Source organism: Pleurodeles waltl, chromosome 4_1 (assembly GCF_031143425.1).
Source record: "Pleurodeles waltl isolate 20211129_DDA chromosome 4_1, aPleWal1.hap1.20221129, whole genome shotgun sequence".
Classification (NCBI taxonomy): domain Eukaryota; kingdom Metazoa; phylum Chordata; class Amphibia; order Caudata; family Salamandridae; genus Pleurodeles; species Pleurodeles waltl.
In genome coordinates, this window is record NC_090442.1 from 75,701,216 (window position 1) to 75,711,512 (window position 10,297).

At 46.6% G+C, this 10,297-nt stretch overlaps 1 non-coding gene across 1 annotated transcript; it reads right to left on the minus strand.

Moving 5' to 3' along the window:
- Positions 1-8,591: 8,591 nt before the first annotated feature.
- On the minus strand, positions 8,592-8,663 carry TRNAC-GCA (transfer RNA cysteine (anticodon GCA)). The gene has a single exon. It is a non-coding gene; the product is annotated as a tRNA-Cys (tRNA).
- Positions 8,664-10,297: the final 1,634 nt, after the last annotated feature.

Sequence of the window (10,297 nt, forward strand, 5' to 3'; positions counted from 1 at the left end):
ACTTCCAAGCCTGCCCATTACTAGACAGTCTAGCATAGTTGGTAATGATGATGAGCCACACCATACAAATAGTGTTGTCTCACATCATAGCAAAAGCATTTATTCTCACCATACTGGTAGTAATGTTTCTGTTAGCCAAGCTGTTAGGGTGGCTTCTGTAAGGGACAGGTCTCCTTCTGTTCATTCCCATCATACCTCTGTATCTAGGAATGTCCCTCCCACCAACCCTGATGACAGAATGTTAGAGAGGGAACTCAATAAGTTGAGGGTGGAACAAACAAGACTGAAGCTTAAAAAGTAACAGCTGGATTTGGATAGACAGTCTTTTGAACTAGAGAAGGAAAGACAGAAGTTGGGTTTAGATACCCATGGTGGCAGCAGCAGTATTCCCCATAGTCATCCTGCAAAAGAGCATGATTCCAGGAATCTGCACAAGATAGTTCCCCCTTATAAGGAGGGGGATGACATTAACAAGTGGTTTGCTGCACTTGAGAGGGCCTGTGTTGTACAGGATGTCCCTCAAAGGCAGTGGGCTGCTATCCTATGGCTATCATTTAGTGGAAAAGGTAGGGATAGGCTCCTTACTGTGAAAGAAAATGATGCCAATAATTTCCAAGTTCTTAAGAATGCACTCCTGGATGGTTATGGTTTAACCACTGAACAATACAGGATAAAGTTCAGAGAGACCAAAAAGGAGTCTTCACAAGACTGGGTTGATTTCATTGACCATTCAGTGAAGGCCTTGGAGGGGTGGTTACATGGCAGTAAAGTTACTGATTATGACAGCCTGTATAACTTAATCCTGAGAGAGCATATTCTTAATAATTGTGTGTCTGATTTGTTGCACCAGTACTTGGTGGACTCTGATCTGACCTCTCCCCAAGAATTGGGAAAGAAGGCAGACAAATGGGTCAGAACAAGGGTGAACAGAAAAGTTCATACAGGGGGTGACAAAGATGGTAACAAAAAGAAGGATGGTAAGTCTTCTGACAAGGGTGGGGACAAATCTAAAAATGAGTCTTCATCAGGTCCACAAAAACACTCTGGTGGGGGTGGTGGGCCCAAATCCTCTTTTAATCAGAACAAGGAAAAGAAACCATGGTGCTATTTATGTAAAATAAAAGGCCATTGGACAACAGATCCCAGTTGTCCAAAGAAAAGCACCAATGCTCCTTCCACTACAACCCCTACTGCTACCCCTAGTGTCCCTACTAATAGCAGTGGTGGTGGGAGCAAACCTACTAATAGCCAATCCAAGGGAGTAGCTGGGCTCACTATTGGTAACTTAGTTGGGGTTGGCCTTGTTAGGGAGGCCACAGAGGCTGTGTTAGTCTCTGAGGGGGCTATTGATTTAGCCACCTTAGTTGCTTGTCCCCTTAATATGGATAAGTACAAGCAGCTACCCCTAATAAATGGTGTTGAGGTTCAGGCCTACAGGGACACTGGAGCCAGTGTGACTATGGTCATAGAGAAACTGGTCCACCCTGAACAACACCTACTTGGTCACCAGTACCAAGTAACCGATGCTCACAACAACACACTTAGCCACCCCATGGCTGTTGTTAATCTCAACTGAGGGGGGGTTACTGGTCCAAAGAAAGTTGTGGTAGCCACAGATTTACCTGTAGACTGTCTACTAGGAAATGATTTGGAGACATCAGCTTGGTCAGATGTGGAGTTGGAGGCCCATGCAGCAATGCTGGGCATCCCAGGGCATATTTTTGCTTTGACAAGGGCTCAGGCCAAAAAGCAAAAAGGACAGGGAAGCTTGGATCCTGGAACAATGGACCAAGTGCTCCCTAAAGCTAGGGCTAGTAGAAGCAAACCACTTCCTACTATCCCTCCCTCTACAGTGGATTCTACTTCTGAGGAAGAAGAATTCCCTCCCTGTGCAGAACCTACACCAGAGACAGCTTGAAGCAGACACTGCTGAGCTTTTGGGTGAAGGGGGGCCTGCCAGAGAGGAGCTGAGTGTGGCACAGCAAACCTGTCCCACATTAGAGAGTCTCAGACAGCAAGCTGTCAAACAGGCTAATGGGGATGTCAGTGACTCTCACAGAGTTTACTGGGAGGACAACCTCTTGTACACTGAGCATAGGGATCCTAAACCTGGAGCTGCCAGGAGATTAGTGATTCCTCAGGAGTAGAGAAAGTTCCTCCTAACTCTAGCCCACGACATTCCCCTAGCTGGGCATCTGGGACAAATGAAAACTTGGGACAGACTTGTTCCCTTGTTTCATTGGCCTAGGATGTCTGAGGACACAAAAGATTTTTGTAAGTCCTGTGAAACCTGTCAAGCCAGTGGCAAGACAGGTGGCACTCCAAAGGCACCCCTTATTCCACTGCCTGTGGTTGGGGTTCCCTTTGAAAGGGTAGGGGTTGACATAGTTGGCCCCCTTGACCCTCCTACTGCTTCAGGCAATAGGTTTATCTTGGTGGTAGTGGACCATGCCACAAGATACCCTGAAGCAATTCCTTTAAGGACCCCTACAGCACCTGCAGTGGCAAAGGCCCTCCTAGGAATATTTTCTAGGGTGGGCTTCCCAAAGGAAGTAGTATCAGACAGGGGAAGCAATTTCATGTCTGCATACTTAAAGGCCATGTGGAAGGAGTGTGGTGTAACTTACAAGTTCACAACACCCTATCATCCACAAACAAATGGACTGGTGGAGAGATTTAATAAAACTCTCAAAGGCATGATTATGGGTCTCCCTGAAAAACTCCGCAGGAGATGGGATATCCTTCTACCATGCCTCCTTTTTGCGTACAGGGAGGTACCCCAGAAAGGAGTGGGCTTCAGCCCCTTTGAACTTCTTTTTGGACACCCTGTTAGGGGTCCACTCACACTTGTAAAGGAGGGTTGAGAACAACCTTTAAAAGCTCCTAAGCAGGATATTGTGGATTATGTACTTGGCCTCAGATCAAGGATGGCTGAGTACATGAAAAAGGCCAGCAAAAACCTTCAGGCCAGCCAAGAGCTCCAGAAGCAATGGCATGATCAGAAGGCTGTTTTGGTTCAGTACCAACCAGGGCAGAAAGTGTGGGTCTTGGAGCCTGTGGCCCCAAGAGCACTCCAAGATAAATGGAGTGGACCCCACACAATTGTTGAAAAGAAGGGAGAAGTCACCTATTTAGTTGACTTAGGCACTGCCAGGAGTCCCCTTAGGGTGCTCCATGTCAACCGCCTGAAACCCTACTATGACAGGGCTGATCTCACCCTGCTCATGGCAACTGATGAGGGACAGGAAGAAGACAGTGATCCTCTACCTGATCTCTTCTCTTCCACAGAACAAGATGCTCTTGTGGAAGGTGTAGTTTTGGCTGATTGTCTTACTGCTGAGCAGAAAGACCATTGCATAAATCTCCTAGATCAATTCTCTGAACTCTTCTCTACTGTGCCAGGTACCACTTCTTGGTGTGAGCACACTATAGATACTGGAGACAGTTTACCTGTCAAAAGTAAGATCTATAGGCAGCCTGACCATGTCAGGGACTGCATAAAGCAAGAGGTGCAGAAAATGTTAGAACTAGGAGTGGTTGAGCACTCTGAAAGTCCATGGGCTTCTCCTGTGGTACTTGTACCAAAACCCCATTCCAAAGATGGAAAGAAGGAAATGCGGTTTTGTGTAGACTATAGAGGTCTCAACTTGGTAACCAAAACTGATGCTCACCCTATACCCAGGGCAGATGAGCTCATAGATACACTGGCATCTGCCAAGTATCTAAGCACTTTTGATTTGACTGCGGGGTATTGGCAGATCAAATTGTCAGAAGATGCTAAACCTAAAACTGCATTTTCAACCATTGGAGGACATTACCAGTTTACTGTAATGCCTTTTGGTTTGAAAAATGCACCTGCCACTTTTCAAAGGTTGGTGAACACAGTCCTGCAAGGGCTGGAAGCTTTCAGTGCAGCATATTTGGACGATATAGCTGTCTTTAGCTCCAGCTGGGATGATCACCTGGTCCACCTATGGAAAGTTTTGGAGGCCCTGCAAAAGGCAGGCCTCACTATCAAGGCTTCAAAGTGCCAGATAGGGCAGGGGAAGGTGGTTTATCTGGGACACCTTGTTGGTGGGGAACAGATTGCACCACTACAGGGGAAAATCCAAACAATTATTGATTGGGTTCCCCCTACCACTCAGACTCAGGTGAGAGCCTTCCTAGGCCTCACTGGGTATTACAGGAGGTTCATTAAGAACTATGGCTCCATTGCAGCCCCTCTTAATGACCTCACATCCACGAAAATGCCTAAAAAGGTATTATGGACAGCAACTGTCAGAAAGCTTTTGAGGAGCTGAAGCAGGCCATGTGCTTTGCACCTGTCCTGAAAAGCCCTTGTTACTCTAAAAAATTATATGTCCAGACTGATGCATCTGAATTAGGAGTAGGGGCAGTCCTATCACAAATTAATTCTGAGGGCCAGGATCAACCTGTTGCTTTTATTAGTAGGAGGTTGACCCCTAGAGAAAAGCGTTGGTCTGCCATAGAGAGGGAGGCCTTTGCTGTGGTCTGGGCTCTGAAGAAGTTGAGGCCATACCTGTTTGGCACTCACTTCATTGTTCAGACAGACCACAAATCTCTACTTTGGCTAAAACAAATGAAAGGTGAAAATCCTAAATTGTTGAGGTGGTCCATATCCCTACAGGGAATGGACTATACAGTGGAACATAGACCTGGGAGTAGCCACTCCAATGCAGATGGACTCTCCAGATATTTCCACTTAGACAATGAAGACTCATCAGGTCATGGCTAGTCTTATTGTCCTTCGTTTGGGGGGGGGGTTGTGTAGGAAAGTACCATCTTGCCTGGCATGTTACCCCCATTTTTCACTGTATATGTTGTTTTAGTTGTATGTGTCACTGGGACCCTGTTCACCAGGGCCCCAGTGCTCATAAGTGTGCCTGAATGTGTTACCTGTGTAGTGACTAACTGTCTCACTGAGGCTCTGCTAATCAGAACCTCAGTGGTTATGCTCTCTCATTTCTTTCCAAATTGTCACTAACAGGCTAGTGACTAATTTTACCAATTTACATTGGCTTACTGGAACACCCTTATAATTCCCTAGTATATGGTACTGAGGTACCCAGGGTATTGGGGTTCCAGGAGATCCCTATGGGCTGCAGCATTTCTTTTGCCACCCATAGGGAGCTCTGACAATTCTTACACAGGCCTGCCACTGCAGCCTGAGTGAAATAACGTCCACGTTATTTCACAGCCATTTTACACTGCACTTAAGTAACTTATTTACCTATATGTATAACCTTTACCTGGTAAAGGTTAGATGCAAAGTTACTTAGTGTGAGGGCACCCTGGCACTAGCCAAGGTGCCCCCACATTGTTCAGAGCCAATTCCCTGAACTTTGTGAGTGCGGGGACACCATTACACGCGTGTACTACATATAGGTCACTACCTATATGTAGCTTCACAATGGTAACTCCGAATATGGCCATGTAACATGTCTATGATCATGGAATTGCCCCCTCTATGCCATCCTGGCATAGTTGGCACAATCCCATGATCCCAGTGGTCTGTAGCACAGACCCTGGTACTGCCAAACTGCCCTTCCTGGGGTTTCACTGCAGCTGCTGCTGCTGCCAACCCCTCAGACAGGCATCTGCCCTCCTGGGGTCCAGCCAGGCCTGGCCCAGGATGGCAGAACAAAGAACTTCCTCTGAGAGAGGGTGTTACACCCTCTCCCTTTGGAAAATGGTGTGAAGGCAGGGGAGGAGTAGCCTCCCCCAGCCTCTGGAAATGCTTTGTTGGGCACAGATGTGCCCAATTCTGCATAAGCCAGTCTACACCGGTTCAGGGGACCCCTTAGCCCTGCTCTGGCGCGAAACTGGACAAAGGAAAGGGGAGTGACCACTCCCCTGACCTGCACCTCCCCTGGGAGGTGTCCAGAGCTCCTCCAGTATGCTCCAGACCTCTGCCATCTTGGAAACAGAGGTGCTGCTGGCACACTGGACTGCTCTGAGTGGCCAGTGCCACCAGGTGACGTCAGAGACTCCTTCTGATAGGCTCCTTCAGGTGTTAGTAGACTATCCTCTCTCCTAGGTGGCCAAACCCTCTTTTCTGGCTATTTAGGGTCTCTGTCTCTGGGGAAACTTTAGATAACGAATGCAAGAGCTCATCCGAGTTCCTCTGCATCTCTCTCTTCACCTTCTGCCAAGGAATCGACTGCTGACCGCGCTGGAAGCCTGCAAACCTGCAACATAGTAGCAAAGACGACTACTGCAACTCTGTAACGCTGATCCTGCCGCCTTCTCAACTGTTTTCCTGGTGGTGCATGCTGTGGGGGTAGTCTGCCTCCTCTCTGCACTAGAAGCTCCGAAGAAATCTCCCGTGGGTCGACGGAATCTTCCCCCTGCAACCGCAGGCACCAAAAAGCTGCATTACCGGTCCCTTGGGTCTCCTCTCAGCACGACGAGCGAGGTCCCTCGAATCCAGCAACTCTGTCCAAGTGACCCCCACAGTCCAGTGACTCTTCAGTCCAAGTTTGGTGGAGGTAAGTCCTTGCCTCACCTCGCTAGACTGCATTGCTGGGAACCACGACTTTTGCAGCTACTCCGGCCTCCGTGCACTTCCGGCGGAAATCCTTTGTGCACAGTCCAGCCTGGGTCCACGGGACTCTAACCTGCATTGCACGACCTCCTAAGTTGTTCTCCGGCGACGTGGGACTTCTTTGTGCAACTTCGGGTGAGCACTGTTTCACGCATCCTCATAGTGCCTGTTTCTGGCACTTCTCCGGGTGCTACCTGCTGCTAAGAGGGCTCCTTGTCTTGCTCGACGTCTCCTCTACCTCCTGGTCCAATTTGCGACCTCCTGGTCCCTCCTGGGCCACAGCAGCGTCCAAAAACGCTAACCGCATGATTTGCAGCTAGCAAGGCTTGTTGGCGTTCTTTCGGCGGGAAAACACTACTGCACGACTCTACAAGGCAAGTGGAATCCGTCCTCCAAAGGAGAAGTCTCTAGCCCTTTGCGTTCTTGAAGAAACTGCAGCTTCTTCTGTCCAGTGGAAGCTTCTTTGCACCCACAGCTGGCATTTCCTGGGCATATGCCCATCTCCGATTTGCTTGTGACTTTTGGACTTGGTCCCCTTGTTCCACAGGTACCCTAGATTGGAAATCCACAGTTGTTGCATTGTTGGATTGTGTCTTTCCTGCATTATTCCTCTATCACGACTTCTTTGTCTTTGGGGGAACTTTAGTGCACTTTGCACTCACTTTTCAGGGTCTTGGGGTGGGCTATTTTTCCAACCCTCACTATTTTCTAATAGTCCCAGCGACCCTCTACAAGGTCACATAGGTTTGGGGTCCATTCGTGGTTCGCATTCCACTTTTGGAGTATATGGTTTGTGTTGCCCCTATCCCTATGTTTCCCCATTGCATCCTATTGTAACTATACATTGTTTGCACTGTTTTCTAAGACTATACTGCATATTTTTGCTATTGTGTACATATATATTGTGTATATTTCCTATCCTCTCACTGAGGGTACACTCTAAGATACTTTGGCATATTGTCATAAAAATAAAGTACCTTTATTTTTAGTATATCTGTGTATTGTGTTTTCTTATGATATTGTGCATATGACACTAAGTGGTACTGTAGTAGCTTCACACATCTCCTAGTTCAGCCTAAGCTGCTCTGCTAAGCTACCATTATCTATCAGCCTAAGCTGCTAGACACCCTATACACTAATAAGGGATAACTGGGCATGGTGCAAGGTGCAAGTACCCCTTGGTACTCACTACAAGCCAGTCCAGCCTCCTACAGTAAGCACACATGCTACTGTCCAAACTCAGTTCTAAAACTGCAGATACTTCTGTTACAGTATAAGGACATTTGTGAAAGCATTACGGGCATACAGTGTCCACACACTCACATCTTTGCTGCTGTACAGGCAGAGAGTGTTTCTTAAAGCACAACAAATCAGCTGTGCTGTGATAAATACAGTGGAATTTAGAAACTTGTGATTTGTTTACCCATGTATTTTTTCTTTGCACCTGCAATTTCTGTTATGTGCTCAATTACTAGAAGCAATGCTTGTTAATAAATCCATGCCGTAAAACATTATCTGTGTGCTGCACACTAAAGAATGTAGAAAGATGTATTAAAGTACACAGTATCATGCTGTGTACACAAATTTCAATTTGTCTCTGTGTGCCAATGTACGAACTCTTGTTTTACTCGAATTGATCCATGGTGCAGTTTCTGGGCGTGAGTGTGAAAACTGTTCATTTTCGCACAACAGTCTTAAGGATGCACATAAAACTTTGAGCTATTTTGTTTAAATAGTCGTTTTAATGTGACTTACTTTCAATAAATCCCCAAGAATTGTAGAAAGTGATATAGAAAGAAATTGACAGCTTCTTTCATGTGTGAAGGGGGCACCCAGATTGATCCATGGTGCAGTTACTGGGTGTGAGTGTGAAAACTGTTAATTTTCAACAAGAGTCTTACGGATGCACATAAAACGTTGAGCTATTTTGCTTAATTAGTCGTTTTAGTGTGACATACTTTCAAATAATCCCCAAGAATTGAAAAAAGCGATACAGAAAGAAATGTACAGCTTCTTTAAAGTATTAAGTGGGCACCTGGATTTGAACCAGGGACCTCTTGATCTGCAGTCAAGTGCCTTACCACTGAGATATACCCCCTTGTTGTGACATCTAGAACTGGATGGACTAGAAACTGCTGCTGTGTATCTCATCAGAACGGCTTCCTCTTTTATAGGCTGTCTCTATACCACCTGCTGATTTATTAGTCACAGGGTCTGGGACACAGCCTGACTCATGCCCCTGGCTACAAGCTGATGGACACACTCAACACACCTGCTGCTTCACTATTCTCACCAAAATACATAGCATGACAGCTGGTCTTAGGCCAAGGGTGCCAATTCACTCTCAAGCTAACTCTTGCTTCACTAGTCACAGGGACTGCTATGGAGACCGGCTGCTGGTCCTTTCACACAACCCTCCTACGGATGCAGATAAAACCTAAAACTCTTTTTAATTAGTGGTTTTTCTGTGACTTACTTTTGAAATAAGTAACAGATAATTTTTTTTTTCCTTAAAAGGAGAAGTGGGAAGCAAAACTTGAACTGGGGATCTCTTGATCTGCAGTCAAATACTTTACCGCTGAGCTATACATACCCTCTTTTCAGTAAGTCTGCCTTCACACACACCTTATTACTGTGAGCAGCAGGCTGTAGAGTGCCGAAGTCACATATAATACCATGGACTCTGACTAGCACTGAGTCATACCTACTCTGGGATTCCAGCTGTGGGACTAGTTTACTCTCTTGTCTACTCACCATGCTGGAAGTGAGAGTGAGTCTGTTGGACCTGGCTTTTTGACAGGGACATCCCCAAACTTTTTGCCTCCTTCCTCCTATTTTTTCTGACCTGTTGTTGTTGGCTTTTGACCTCTGGGCACTTTACCACTGCTAACCAGTTCTAAAGTGCATATGCTCTCTGTATAAATTGTACTACTGATTGGTTTATCCATGATTGAGTATTTCATTTACTTGTAAGTCCCTAGTAGAGTTCACTACATGTGCCTAGGGCATGTAGATTAAATGCTACTAGTGGGCCTGCAGCACTGGTTGTGCCACCCACCTCAGTAGCCCCTTAACCTTGTCTCAGGCCTGCCATTGCAAGGCCTGTGTGTGCAGTTTCACTGCCACTTCGACTTGGCATTTAAAGGTACTTGCCAAGCCTAGAACTCCCCTTTTTCTATACATAAGTCACCCCTAATGTGTGCCCTAGGTAACCCCTAGAGGAGGGTGCTGTGTGGGTAAAAGGCAGGACATGTACTTGTGTGGTTATATGTCCTGGTAGTGTAAAACTCCTAAATTCGTTTTTACACTACCGTGAGGCCTGCTCCCTTCATAGGCTAACATTGGGGCTGCTCTCATACATTGTTGAAGTGGCAGCTGCTGATCTGAAAGGAGCAGGAAGGTCATATTTAGTATGGCCAGAATGGTAACATAAAATCCTGCTGACTGGTGAAGTCGGATTTAATATTACTATTCTAGAAATGACACTTTTAGAAAGTGAGCATTTCTTTGCACTACAACCTTGTTGTGCCCTTCAATCCACGTCTGGCTAGGTTTAGTTGACAGCTCCTTGTGCATTCACTCAGACACACCCCAAACACAGGGTACTCAGCCTCACTTGCATACATCTGCATTTTGAATGGGTCTTCCTGGGTTGGGAGGGTGGAGGGCCTGCCCTCACACAAAGGACTGCCACACCCCCTACTGGGACTCTGGCAGACAGGATTGAACTGA